Below are 12,522 nucleotides of genomic sequence, written 5' to 3'. Positions count from 1 at the left end.
CAAATCAGCTTGTTTTTCTGTCGTCAACATTAAGCCGCCACCTCTCTGGTTCTCGTCTACCTGGCCGCGATGCAACATTTAGTTCATTGATCGACAACCTTGTACAAGTGCACATTAGATCGGGCTAATTGCGGGTTTACGGGCTTTGGCAAGGCGCACTGTACATGCCATACGCATCACACATCAAACGCACGCAGCCAGGGAACATCTGGCGGCCCGCGTGCCGATCCCTCACGGTTTGTTCTTGGCGGGCCCGTCGGGGTTACGGCACCTCCAGGAACAACCAGAGAGAGCGATGAAAACAGGAAGCGGATTCTTAGATGACCAAAAGGAAAACCAGAAAATGAAAAAGAGTTGAAAGGAGGGGTGATATTTTGGGCGCTTTTAGCAACTGCAGTGACATGAGGGAACGGTCTGTACTGTAACGAGCGGCGACTGAAAAAGCAGAAATGACACAGAGTGTACATGACACGGTGTGCCTGCCAGAACATCGCTTATGCAACAAGTTATGCAAAAGACGATTAAAAAAAAAAAAGGACAGTGAGCACGCTGTACAAAGTGAGGGCGGCCAGATCGTGAAATGCAACCTCGTGAGTAGCAGCACATCCTGGACTCGTCTAGATTTTCAATCCACTCGACAGGTTATGGAGGATATGATGATACATGTTTACTTGCGAAGCTCTTTTTACTGTGAATTTGAACGTGTTTGTCACTTTAAGACGTCCGTGATCGAAAACAACAGCTGACGTGTGCCCCCCTTTTCCGCATCCAAAACGCCCATCTTTCCAAATTTCACCCGCCTGCCGTCAAGGGGCGGGAAGTAGGGATTTATCGCGTTAATTTGGCAGTCAAAGTTGCTAACGGCAAGGAGTGGCGCCCCCCCCTCCAACCCCCTCCAAAAGCGTTGCGGCTTGGCGCGGCCATGTGTACCTTGGCTTCGCCCTCGCACCCCCTACGTGCGTGCCCTGCCGCGACCTCGCACAAGTTGATCCCCCTTGAAGCCAAGCACTCGGCGGACACCTCCTCGCAATTTATGGGCGTGCGCCACAAGCGGGGGGCACGGCCCGCACTAAACTGCCTCCCCGCCCCGTGCCTGGCCCATTTAGCACACGCCTGGCGGCCTCCCGCCCGGACTCGCCGCTGCCATCTCGGCTTTTAAAAGCCCAGCTGATTTACTACAAATGACCTCGCGTTTACAATACCGCGGACGCCATTGTGTTGATCTTAGACCCAGGAAAGCCACTATTGCCATTTTATTTTGAAAGCAAATTCAATTCTCCAGTCGCACAAAGTTGACACCTGAATGTGGCGTCGTGCCATCACAAAAGTTGCACTCATGGCCACTGTGGGCTAATGAATTCACCATTGCCATTCTGTCTTAGGTGGTATTTATTCATCGGAAGAGGCGAGGGGCATTTATCAACTTCAATTGGAAGAAATCAAAGAAAGAAACGCGCCATTGCATTCAGGAAACTTATGCGGAAATATATACAAAATGACAAATTGAGTCTGGCTTGACAAATCAATTATGGTAAGTTGCACAGAACATTGGTGAAGTGCACAGAGATTTGCCATCAGGACGCAGTAGCGATCAGGTGTTGTTGTGAGGCACAAAAAAACACTTCCTGTTTCAATTCCTCCTTGGAGAGCTGTTGCACAACTAAGTGTTGTTCTCATTTCATAAAAAGCTGGAAAAAAAGAGAACAAGGCACAGTAGGGCTGCCTTGCTGTCAATCTATGACCGGAGTGATATAACGTCTTCCACAATTGCTGCTAAATGGACAGTCAGCGTTTCTATGTGCCGTGACTAGCAAAGGTTTTAGTTTTTGCAAATCAAACTAAATTGTGGAAGGTCTTGAGTTACAAACTGTTTTTTTTTTATTAGGTGTCAAGCAAAAGGTTTACTAACTTAAATTCCCAGAGTTAAAGCATTCACCTTTAAAGCGCTAACTTCATTCTCCAGAGTTTAAGCGTTAATTTTGATAGTACGTACTACGATTCGATAATTATTTAGGGACCAATTACCTCACAGGATTTTCATTATTATTAAAACTCCGATCTTTAAAAAAAATATACAGTTATTAGTCCCGATTTCCGAACACGCGTCAATCAAGATACTATTCCGCCATAGACAGGTTTCAACTATTTGTAGTTTTGTGACACACCGTGGCGTCATTTGCCACTTGTTGTTCCAAGCAACATCCTGTCTGAGGTAGCATTATTTTGCAACAGATGCGCTCCTTTGGGAGCACCCGTCGAAACAGAATCTTTCATCAAAGACGCTCTCAGAATTAAACATCAGAGCGGAAGAGCCTGTCTCCGTTTGTAGTGACATAAAGTAGGCCATCGCATCCAGCCAAACGTTCCCCCAGCTTCTTTCTGTTCCCTACTATTTTGCAATTTGAGCTGTCAGAAGGTTTCATCAGGAAAGACAAACTGTTTGGAATCGACTCTGTGACGGTTCACTTCAACGTATACCATCGCCAGTCACATTCGGATTTTTGTTTTTTTAGGGTTGGGACATTAACTGAATAATTTCCAAAGATTTAATGGGTTAAAAAAAATCCACATCCATTCTAATCTCAAGTTATGTTGCAAAGAGGGGTTGTGCAATTTTCTGATGCACCGATTTAAACGACCCACAATTTCAGATAACAATTAAAAAAGCATATTTCAGCAAAAAGGAAAATAATACCTGTAATACATTTGTAGTGTGGCCAAAACAGACTAACAAAATGTGTGCTCAGTTGGAGTCAAGACGAGACCGTATGACAAAACTAATGAACATGTACAGGGTGGTAAAAGGTGGTCTTAAAGAGGAACAGGGACAGATTAATTCCATTAAAAGACTGGTGTTGACACATGCAGGTTAAATTGTCATTTTTATGTCAAGCCACAACATCCTAATGAGGATAAAGTGGTTCAGAAAATGAGATGAGATGATGAGGTCAAGCCACAACAAATACATGAGCAATCCAGCACATCGAACAGATGAAAACAACTCTCGTGCCGTCCCAAATGAGACGTTGGGAGCAAAATAAGTGCAATAGGTAAGTCGAGACGATCTATCATGTAGGGAGTGTGCGAAGATTGTTTGAGGGTGTGCGGCGACAACCCATCAAACGCGGCGCAAACGCGCTTGGCTGGAGATGACTTGTCAGCGGTGAGAAGGAGAAATCAAAGGGAAACCGCGACGTACATGGAATATTCAGGTCGCTCTCGACAGCTTTACAGTCTGTTGCACCAGGCAGGATGTCTTGGGACAAATATTGACTCACCCCATCGCGCACCGCCATGCAACTCGATCCAAAATAGATGAGTTCAGATTGATTTTTTTTTTTTAAATTCTGGGCCTGATCTGGTTTTCGTGCAAACATTATGTTAGTCCTGCAGCTCATATACACACTGCTATTGCCAGATTAAGATTTCGCTTCGATTGCACCAATCACATCCAGAGATTTTCCACTCTTGGGTGATGGAGGGGTATCACACAGCTACAAAACTGTCTAGCTCAATATAATCTGACAGAAGATTGCTCCACAATAAAATAGGATACCATTTCCTAGTTGCCAATCATATCACAGCACTTTCATCGGTGATCTTGTTGGTCAATTTAACGCCAGGAACCAATCACGCGCCTTGTATGAGTGCCTCTGAGTCATGTTCGCCATGTGCCAAAACATACTCTCTTGCACCTCTTAATAAGCATATCAATTTACATAACATAGCTTTGTTGGTGGCCCGGAAAAATGGAGGTTGGGTACTTGACAAGTAAATCTATGTCATCTAAGTATGTTGTTTTAAAGTCACTTTGTGCGTCATTCATTCTTTTGCGTACAACTATAGGGAATACCACTTGTGGTACTCCTACCACACTTTAAGCAATGCACAAACCGTGAATTTTGCAGACGTTTTACCCGAACGAGAACAAAATCAATCCAATCTGGCTGGCAAACGTAAAAGCTGTCATTAGGTAGTCACTGCCAGACACTGACCAAATGTTCCACCCCTCTCCCGCTCCAAAATGTTGGCCTGACAAGTCAGCTCCCACCCTGAAAGGTGAAAGGTGCCATGTGCTTTCAGCTCTGCTTTTAAGCAACCCCCTTTCACACAAACACACAACTGCTGTCTGTGCACCACAGACAAAGAAGAAAATGCACGTGAACACTCCTGCATGTGTTTATTGTTGTGTACGTGTAGGAAGGAAACAAGAGCTGGATGCATAGACCGAGCAAAAGCTGCCGCCTCAAGGCTCTCCTGGTGTGAAAAGGGAGGAAGTAAGTTAGGCGCCCCGGTGGCCCCGGGGCCCGCTGGTATTAATAGAAGCTGACTGCACCAGGGTGGGTGGGCTTCTTCTGGAATACATATACGCATGTCGTCAATAAAAGACATTCAGTCATTTGAACCTGGGAGGGCTGGCAGCAAACGAGGTTTTATCATGCGTTACATAGGTGGAAATTGACTTTGTTTGCTTCCAATCGATTGGATGTCTATCATCGTCAACGGGACTCGATGAATTGGAAAAATGAAACTAAATTAGGGCACGCGTCGTTTATTATTTTTTTTTTTAGGTTAGAGCAGGGGTGTCAGACTCGGGTTGGTTCGCGGGCCGCATTAACGTCAACTCGATTTCATGTGTAGATTTTTTTTTTATAACTGGATTAAAAGAACTGGATTAAAAGCCCTGAATATTCAGTTTTTTTTATAGATCTAAAACAATGTTTATTTTACCTTTTTTTAAATATATTTTTAGATTTGACAAAATGATTTTTGAACTAATAACTGAAAAAAAATTGATTAAAAAATTACAATTATTGATTTAAAAGGGGGAAAATCAGGAAATGTAATATACATCTATACTTGATCCTAAAACAGAAAGTCGGCACTCATGATTTACTTTCCCGGGCCACACAAAATGATGCGGCGGGCCAGATTTGGCCCCCGGGCCGCCACTCTGACACGTGCATTAGAGCGATCAAACAAATTAAGATTTTTTGTCATTCAGTATTCATTTTTTGTGTTATTAGTTTTTCATCCTTAATTTAGGTGTTCTTAAATTTGAGTTTCTTCTACAGTGGCCTTGGGTGTTTTGAAAGGCACTTTAAAATAAAATGTATTATGATTTGGGTTAATGTGAGACTTTTTAAAACCTTGTTTAGGCTGAATAGTTTTTGTTGCTGTCAAACAAGCATAGTGTGGAAGTGTTCCCTTTCAAATCACCAAGTTACACACAAGGACAATAAAAATGAGTCCATGATAGGAAAACATGAGTACATTTTTCAGACAATCATTTATTTGAGGCTCCTGACCACCTCGTGAACTTTGCCTACCCCCACGACCGCCGCAGAATGTTTCTTTGGTCGGCAGCTGGCGGGTCGTGCAGCATCACATTTACTGGGCCGTTAATGCATTTTTATAGTTAAACAGAGAGAAGGATGAAGTGGCGAAAGCTCACATGGCTTGTGGGCTATTGCCTTGAGGGAGGAAGTAGGGAGGGCTTTCAAATGCTTAGAAAAACTTCAGTGGCAGGTAAAATAAGTCCTGTCTGTTTTCTATTTTCTTATTGTTATTTTTTGGTTGCCATCTTGGGGGAGTTTTAGCTGTGAAATGGGAGCCTCCAGGCTGGTGCGAATTAAAAACCTCAGGGAACACACCAGGCTTTCACAGCTTTGTTTGCTGGAGCATTCTTGGCCAGCACTGAGGAGACCAAAGCCCAAAGTACTGTTAAGCTGTTACTCTTATTTATTTTTTATTTATTTTTTTGTATACAGTGAAACTAAAATGGTCAAACCAGCCCAGCGCTAATGCAGTGGCGGACCGACAACCCCCTCGCAAGTACTCGCCATTATTACTAACAAGTCCCTCACCTTGCCCGGTCAATAACCTGTAAAGATTTACTGTTTAGGGCCCATTATTTCCTGCTTTCAAGTCACACATTGTCAAAAGCAAGGCGTAGAAAGTCATGAGGTTTGAAACCAACACGACGTGCATATATTAGAACTTTAAAAAAAGGCTATAAAATGAAATATTAAAGAGGCTCAGTTCTAAAAGGGGATTCCACAAACAATGCCAGCACGCAAAAAAAAATGCATTCAAATCTCGCGCAAGCAATATATCTTTTTAAGAAAACATATCAAATGGAACTCTTTGGAACTTGGCAATTTCAGAAATTGGCTGCAAATCATGTTTTTGGGCAAAACAGGACATTCAGCAGTGTTCACACTAACAGGTATTTCTACAAATAAGCCATTTGTTTTTTGTTTTTTTGTTGTTATTTTTTCTTCTTCCCCTCACAGCTCTCAGGTGCATCGATTTACACGTTTGTTTTGTTCAGGCATTCACTACATCACACTTGTAAAATGTTCCATATAAAAAGGGAACACGTGCAGTCTTCAAAGGCTCGAATCAGATCAATTAGGACGGAAACTATTTTAGCTGACAACATCAAACTGGCATTTAAACGCTGACGGACAACGCCGTGAGTTGTTTTCCATGAAGTCATCTTTTACCATCCTTACTAAGAAGTAAAAGGCATGATTATTATTAAGTAAAAAAAAAAATCCTGAAGCACAGAGCCTATCAGTCAATGGAGTTTGGTTGGATTTGCACAAAAGAAAAGTCCACGTGTAACTTATTACAATTACTATATTGGAACATTCTGGAATTTTATATTTTCTCGATCCTTTTATTTATTTTATTTATTTTTAAAGGGTGTTGTTGATGTTGAAAACGAAAATACATTAACCATATTTGTATGTTTAACCCTTTTTTAAAAAACGCAATGTTTTGAAATATAATTAATATTTTGTGTATATTTTATTCTTGTATAAGTGTTAATTTTCCACTTCCATTAAATGTTTTGCGGCTTTATTTTTTTACTTTTTAAAACTGTTTGCGAATGTAAGACTGAACATTTTGCACTGGATGTTTACTTTTCACATTAATTCCATTCCATTAAAACAATAGACTCATTTGAACTGGGATGACTGGTATTGAATGGTTATGTTTCTAGCCTCTCGCAGTCAAAATGGATTGGACGCGAATGGCGTTTAATGGAAGCCAATTAGTATTTTTCTTGAAATAATATATTGAAGGTGTTAGAAGAATAGGTCATTTTAAAAGCAACTTTAGTCGGTCTAACACATGAAATGTTTTTCTTCACACTTCATTCATTAGTTAACTTATTTGATTATGTTTCTATGGCAAAATGTCCCATTTAGGTTTCAAAAAATTGCTTTCGAATTGTTCCACCAAGGCTTATTTTCCCTTCTATTTGCTCGGAATTCTATCAAGTGTTTTAAAAGGTCTTTTCCCTCCACCGGGGAGTCCTTTGAAATGTGTGTTTTCTAAGCACATTACACAACCAAGCGCTCCTCACGTCAACGTCTTTGTGAGCAGGAGGAAGTGGAACCTGCAGCTGAAACACTTTCCAGTTCCTCCTGCAAGCCAAGCTGCCTGCCAACTTGCAGCACGGGCCTCCGAATATAAATACAGCAGAAGTGATACTGTAGAGGCGATGACAGGCCTTGGCTGGCGGCCAAAAGCGTGCGTGTGTGTGTGGAAGTCGGTGTGTGCCTACAATCAGCTGAGGCAGAAATAGGCCAAGTGGTGACTCGGCGGTTCAAAGGGTTCAACATGTACTGAGTTGGGAGTGTTATTTTGTTGTTGTTTTTTTCCCTGTTCCTGCAGTTACCTCACCCAGATTAATGTCCAGGATAAAAGAAAGGCAAAAAGAGGGGTCGAAAAAGCTTGATTTTCGGATTATTGACTTCATGTAATCTTGCTATGAAAAGACCAAATCCATTTCTAAAAGGTGTATTCTGTTGTAATATCTTATTTAGAGACACAGTCAACTGTCAACGGTCAATTGAGTTGCCTTCCAAGGACTTATTTTTAGTTTTTTATACATGTATTGCATCCCTCTTTCATTCTTTGAACATGTTGAGGCTCTAGTATTTCATTTCTTGGTAAGCCTGTATTTAGCTGCATTTGATTAAATCACATGGACTGCAATTTACGGGTTATAACTCGCATGTTTTTCATAGTTTGCCTGGGCTTGAGACTAATAATCAAGTGCGGCTTTACTTTTTCTTTTTCTTTGACCACCGACAGCCTGTTATGTTGTGTTTTTAGGCTATAATTATGTTAATAGATTTAGCCTGTTGTTCTCCATTGTACTATTGTGACTTAAATTTATTTCTGAATAATTGCTCTGCCAATAACACGACCTATATTTTTTTCCTCGTCATTGTCTATTCTTTGGGCGATGCAACTTATTGTCCGAAAATAATGGTAATTATTTTTTATGTGGTAAACTCCTTTACACAATTAAAGACCTCAAGAAATTTATTACTCAATTACAGAGGTCGACTGCCACATTAAACACAGGCTAATTAGACTTATTGATGATAATACAAATATTTCATTTTCCATCTGCTAGCGCCATGCTAATAAACTATGAAATATGCCATTTGAGCACACACACACACACAAATGCCACAATTTTTCTTGCCAGACAATACAACACTCCGAGGCAATTTGCTCTTCCACAAAGCCAAAAATAATTTATAACAAATATATGAACTGCTGGACTAAAAAGACCTTCTTCAATTAGTGTAACAATGCGTGCAAAGACAGTTGCTCAAGGCTGTTCATTTTATAATTTAACTGCAAGGTCAGGGGATTTTCTTTGACTCCATTTTGTGTCTGATTTTGCAGCACTGTTACGCTCACTAAACCTTGACAGGTTTAACATTTCATCAAAAACCCTGCGTAATGTAAAAATAAAGGTTTTCTAAAGATAGGATTCGAGGTCCCCAGTCCAACTGGATTGGATGTCTATCACGTTAAACATGATGACTCAATGGCAGCCTTCACTATTGAAATGGGTGTTCCGTCTAGAACTGTCAATGGCAGTGAAAGAGTAAAACCCTTAACACTAACTTTTTATGGCTTATTTTGAAATCACCTTTTTTCTCCTACCCCTTCAGTCATAAGCAAGGTTAAGGCCAGTTCACTTCTTTTTATGATTGCATGACAATATAACGTGACCTTAGCGTCAAAGCATGGGGGTAGTTAGTAGTAGTGAATTATTTACTGAGTGATTGGGAAAAAAAATCTCATTTTAAAAAAAGCAACGGTTTGCCACATCAAGATTTTAGCATCGATGTTTTTTGTAGCATCACATGAATTGGGCAATTACACAAATGACACAACTTGTGCCTTCAGCGGTTTTAAAATGATTCTTAACTCTTTCAGTGCAATGGACGATGATAGGCGTCCAATAATGTGTCGGTTTTCATCCAAATTAGCTGTGGATTTAAATGAGTTTGTTAGTAGTAGACATCCAAACCATTTGAATATTTTTAAATACTAAAGAAATTGGGGTAAATGCGTAAATTAAACGTGGCAAAAAATTAAACACAACATTTTTCTTAGGAATGCGCATTTTAAATTAGAAAATGGTAAAAAAAATTCATCTTTCTGATGTTAATGTAAATATTCGCTGCCATCAATTGCCAATGATTAAATTATTTCCATAGAAACGGAACTAACGTTTTTTTTAATTAATTTTATTTTTTTGCAGACTCCCCCGTTCAAAAAAAATTGGAGGTCTATAGCCATCAACAGCAACTCACGAGTTAAAGGATCTGTTCCCATTTTAACATTCTGTCTGGTGACCACTTGCTGGTTTTCAAGAGTTATATAAACTAACATCCATGCCGTCTTTTTTTTGTGGCGCCTCCCGGTGGAATAAGCGGCATAAAAGTAATCCCGATGCGTCCTGGCTACTTCCAGACGGCTTTAGAAGCGCTTTTATCTCCCCCGTTGTTATCGTAGTCGCCTTTTACTAACCCCCCCCGACATGAAAGATCTTTGCTGGGCCTTCTCGATTCTCTCCACTCCCCCCCCCAAAAAAACATAAAGAGCATTTCAGGACGGAGCTCTTTTATGAATGGGATTCATAAGCGTTCTAATCTGCACTGCGAAAATTGATCTAAGAAGTTTCCCAGAGTGATCTGCCATCTTACATAATGGTATCATAACAAGGAAGTGCCTGGGAGAATATTTGCTTTTATCATTGTTTGCTGTCACAGTTGCTTTGTTGCTCCCAGCTGGGATTCGCGTTAGGACATTTCAGGCAAAAGTGTGATCAACAGAATTTTGCATGCTAAATTATTTTTTTTTTAGGACAGCAATGAAGTGAAATGTTGCTAACTTTGAACAAATAGGATCATCACATAATAATGTAATAATAGACAAATAAATAAAAAAGATTTATGATTAAAATCTAATAACGAAGTCATCTTAACGAACAAAAATGAATGAAAATTTTAATTTGCACTTTAATGAACAAATCAGATTAAAATTCCACCAAAAAACAGCGTAAAATTTAGAGATTTAATTGGAATTGGGTTTACTGAGAATCCATATGAAAATTCCATTGACTCCCATGCAGAATTGTCTGTTTATTTTATAAAGGTTCATTCATAATTGGTCCTGTTCCTATTATTTTCCATGGGTAAACAATTTTGAGTCGCCTAATAAAAAATCTTGTATGACTTGCAATATTCGTAAAAAAAAATCGAAAAGATGACGTTTTGTGCTTGTGAGCAAATACAAGCCCTACAGTCAGTATGTGCAAAGTCACCACACAATGAGACACTTGTCAAACATGGCCGACTTGCCAATGTCAGCGCATGCCGAAGGCTCATTACAAGAAAACGGTGATGTGGACAATCTAATAAAGCGAGCATGTGTGTGTGTATGTGTTTGTGCCGATTGTATCATTACCGCCAGTTATGTCATTACAGCAACAAGGTTCAACTGTGTCTCCGGATGCAACGCGACCTTACGCCATTTTCAGGAAACTATGCGATGTGACCCGATCCGATTCGTAATGTGACGGTGTCCTCGTGTTCAGGAAAATAACGACTTGCGCTTCTCAATGTGGAAAGACGCCATCAATCCATTCACTCGGCAAATGGACGACAAATTATTTAGCGGTTTTAATTGTCCAGATCTACTAACTTGAGGATCTAAACTTTTCCGGGCCATTGCCGATCCTTAACATCCAATCGAATGGCTCCATTGTGTTTGAGTTTGATTTATTTAACAAGGGACAGCACATATATTAATGAACATATTTATATTCATGAACATTAAAACGAAGACCTTCAAAAGTAATAAACCATCCATTTTTGAGAGTATTGTACATTCTGTGACTTTGAAATTTAAACCTAGGGTATATTTCCTTGTGTGTCTTAGCCTCACTTGTTGATATGATGATCCTTTTGTAATAATAAGCTCAAACTATATTCCCAAGGACCACTCAACCTCCATCACCTTTACTCGGAGTTTTGTGTGCATGTGTGTGTGTGTTTGGAGGTTATTTAAGGGCTGCTTTGCATGCATAACACATGACAAACACAGACTTACTTCCAAAAGGCAAGGAAGAGGGAAAAAGAGAAAGAGAGAGTGAGAGAGGGACAGTGGCGTTGAGAGCCAGCGAGTACAGGGACACAGATAAGGTTGCAGGAGCACTAGGCTAAATTTAAATGGTAATTGGCCGACTTCCACAAGCTTGTGGGCATTTTAATGAGTCATAATAACTTCATTTAAAACCAGCTGAGCAGAAAATAGATTGGAGAGGAGCCCGTGGCTACTATGGATTTGTGGCGTGCCAATGCAAGACACACACACACACACAGACACAAAAACACAAAACACAAGGGACATATATCCAGGGCATCTCGCAGAAGCTCACTGACTGACTCATACACTAGTTTTTGATGTAATGTGCCATTAACACTAACCACGGCAATACATATTCAAATGTCTGGGTTTACAGTCATCTTGTTTCCAAAGGCTGATTTTGCGAGGAATTTCAAACGAAGCAAGCACATGAATGGTTACATATAGCTTGAAAAACTACTATTTCCACCAACAGTGTAAAGTTGTAAAATATTGTCTATTTCCTATCATTTACCTCATTGACATCAAGACATGCCCAATTCATTTAAGATGGGAGGACTGGATATGAATGCAAGAGCAAGGCAAATTGAACAAGGTAATTCAACACAAGGTAATTCAGTGCTTTAGATCACATTAAAATAAAATAAAAAACAATTTAAAAGAACAAAAAGCCAATAAAGAAACAAATAAAAGCACAATAGGGCGCATTAGAAAAAAGCCCAGTTAGAAACAAAAGCAATTAAAACAGCAAGTTTGTATTTCCGTGCCATTGACGGCACTAGATGTCTAAATCGCCCCTCCCAGTGAGTCAGAAGAGTCGTTAAATACTCCAATTCTGGGTAACAACAAAATCCACAACCAAATCATTCCCCAGCAAATGACTCCAGAAGCCGTCCACTGCCCAGTGCGTCTACAGTCAGTCTCATTCAAATTTGAGAGAGCAAATTAATTGGCCAGCTTTTGGCAATAATTGACTTTGACCACACACACACACACACACACACACACACACTACATGTCGACAACAAAAAAGCAGCTGGGCTGACG

At 40.2% G+C, this 12,522-nt stretch overlaps 1 protein-coding gene across 1 annotated transcript in view; it reads right to left on the bottom strand.

Moving 5' to 3' along the window:
- Positions 1-12,522, bottom strand: part of zbtb16a (zinc finger and BTB domain containing 16a) — a 76,535-nt gene that overhangs the window by 27,992 nt on the left and 36,021 nt on the right. The gene's annotated exons all lie outside the window — the stretch shown is intronic.

Source organism: Stigmatopora argus, chromosome 22 (assembly GCF_051989625.1).
Source record: "Stigmatopora argus isolate UIUO_Sarg chromosome 22, RoL_Sarg_1.0, whole genome shotgun sequence".
Taxonomy (NCBI): Eukaryota; Metazoa; Chordata; class Actinopteri; order Syngnathiformes; family Syngnathidae; genus Stigmatopora; species Stigmatopora argus.
The sequence above is the reverse complement of the archived record's forward strand: the minus strand, read 5'-3'. Positions and strand labels throughout refer to the sequence as shown.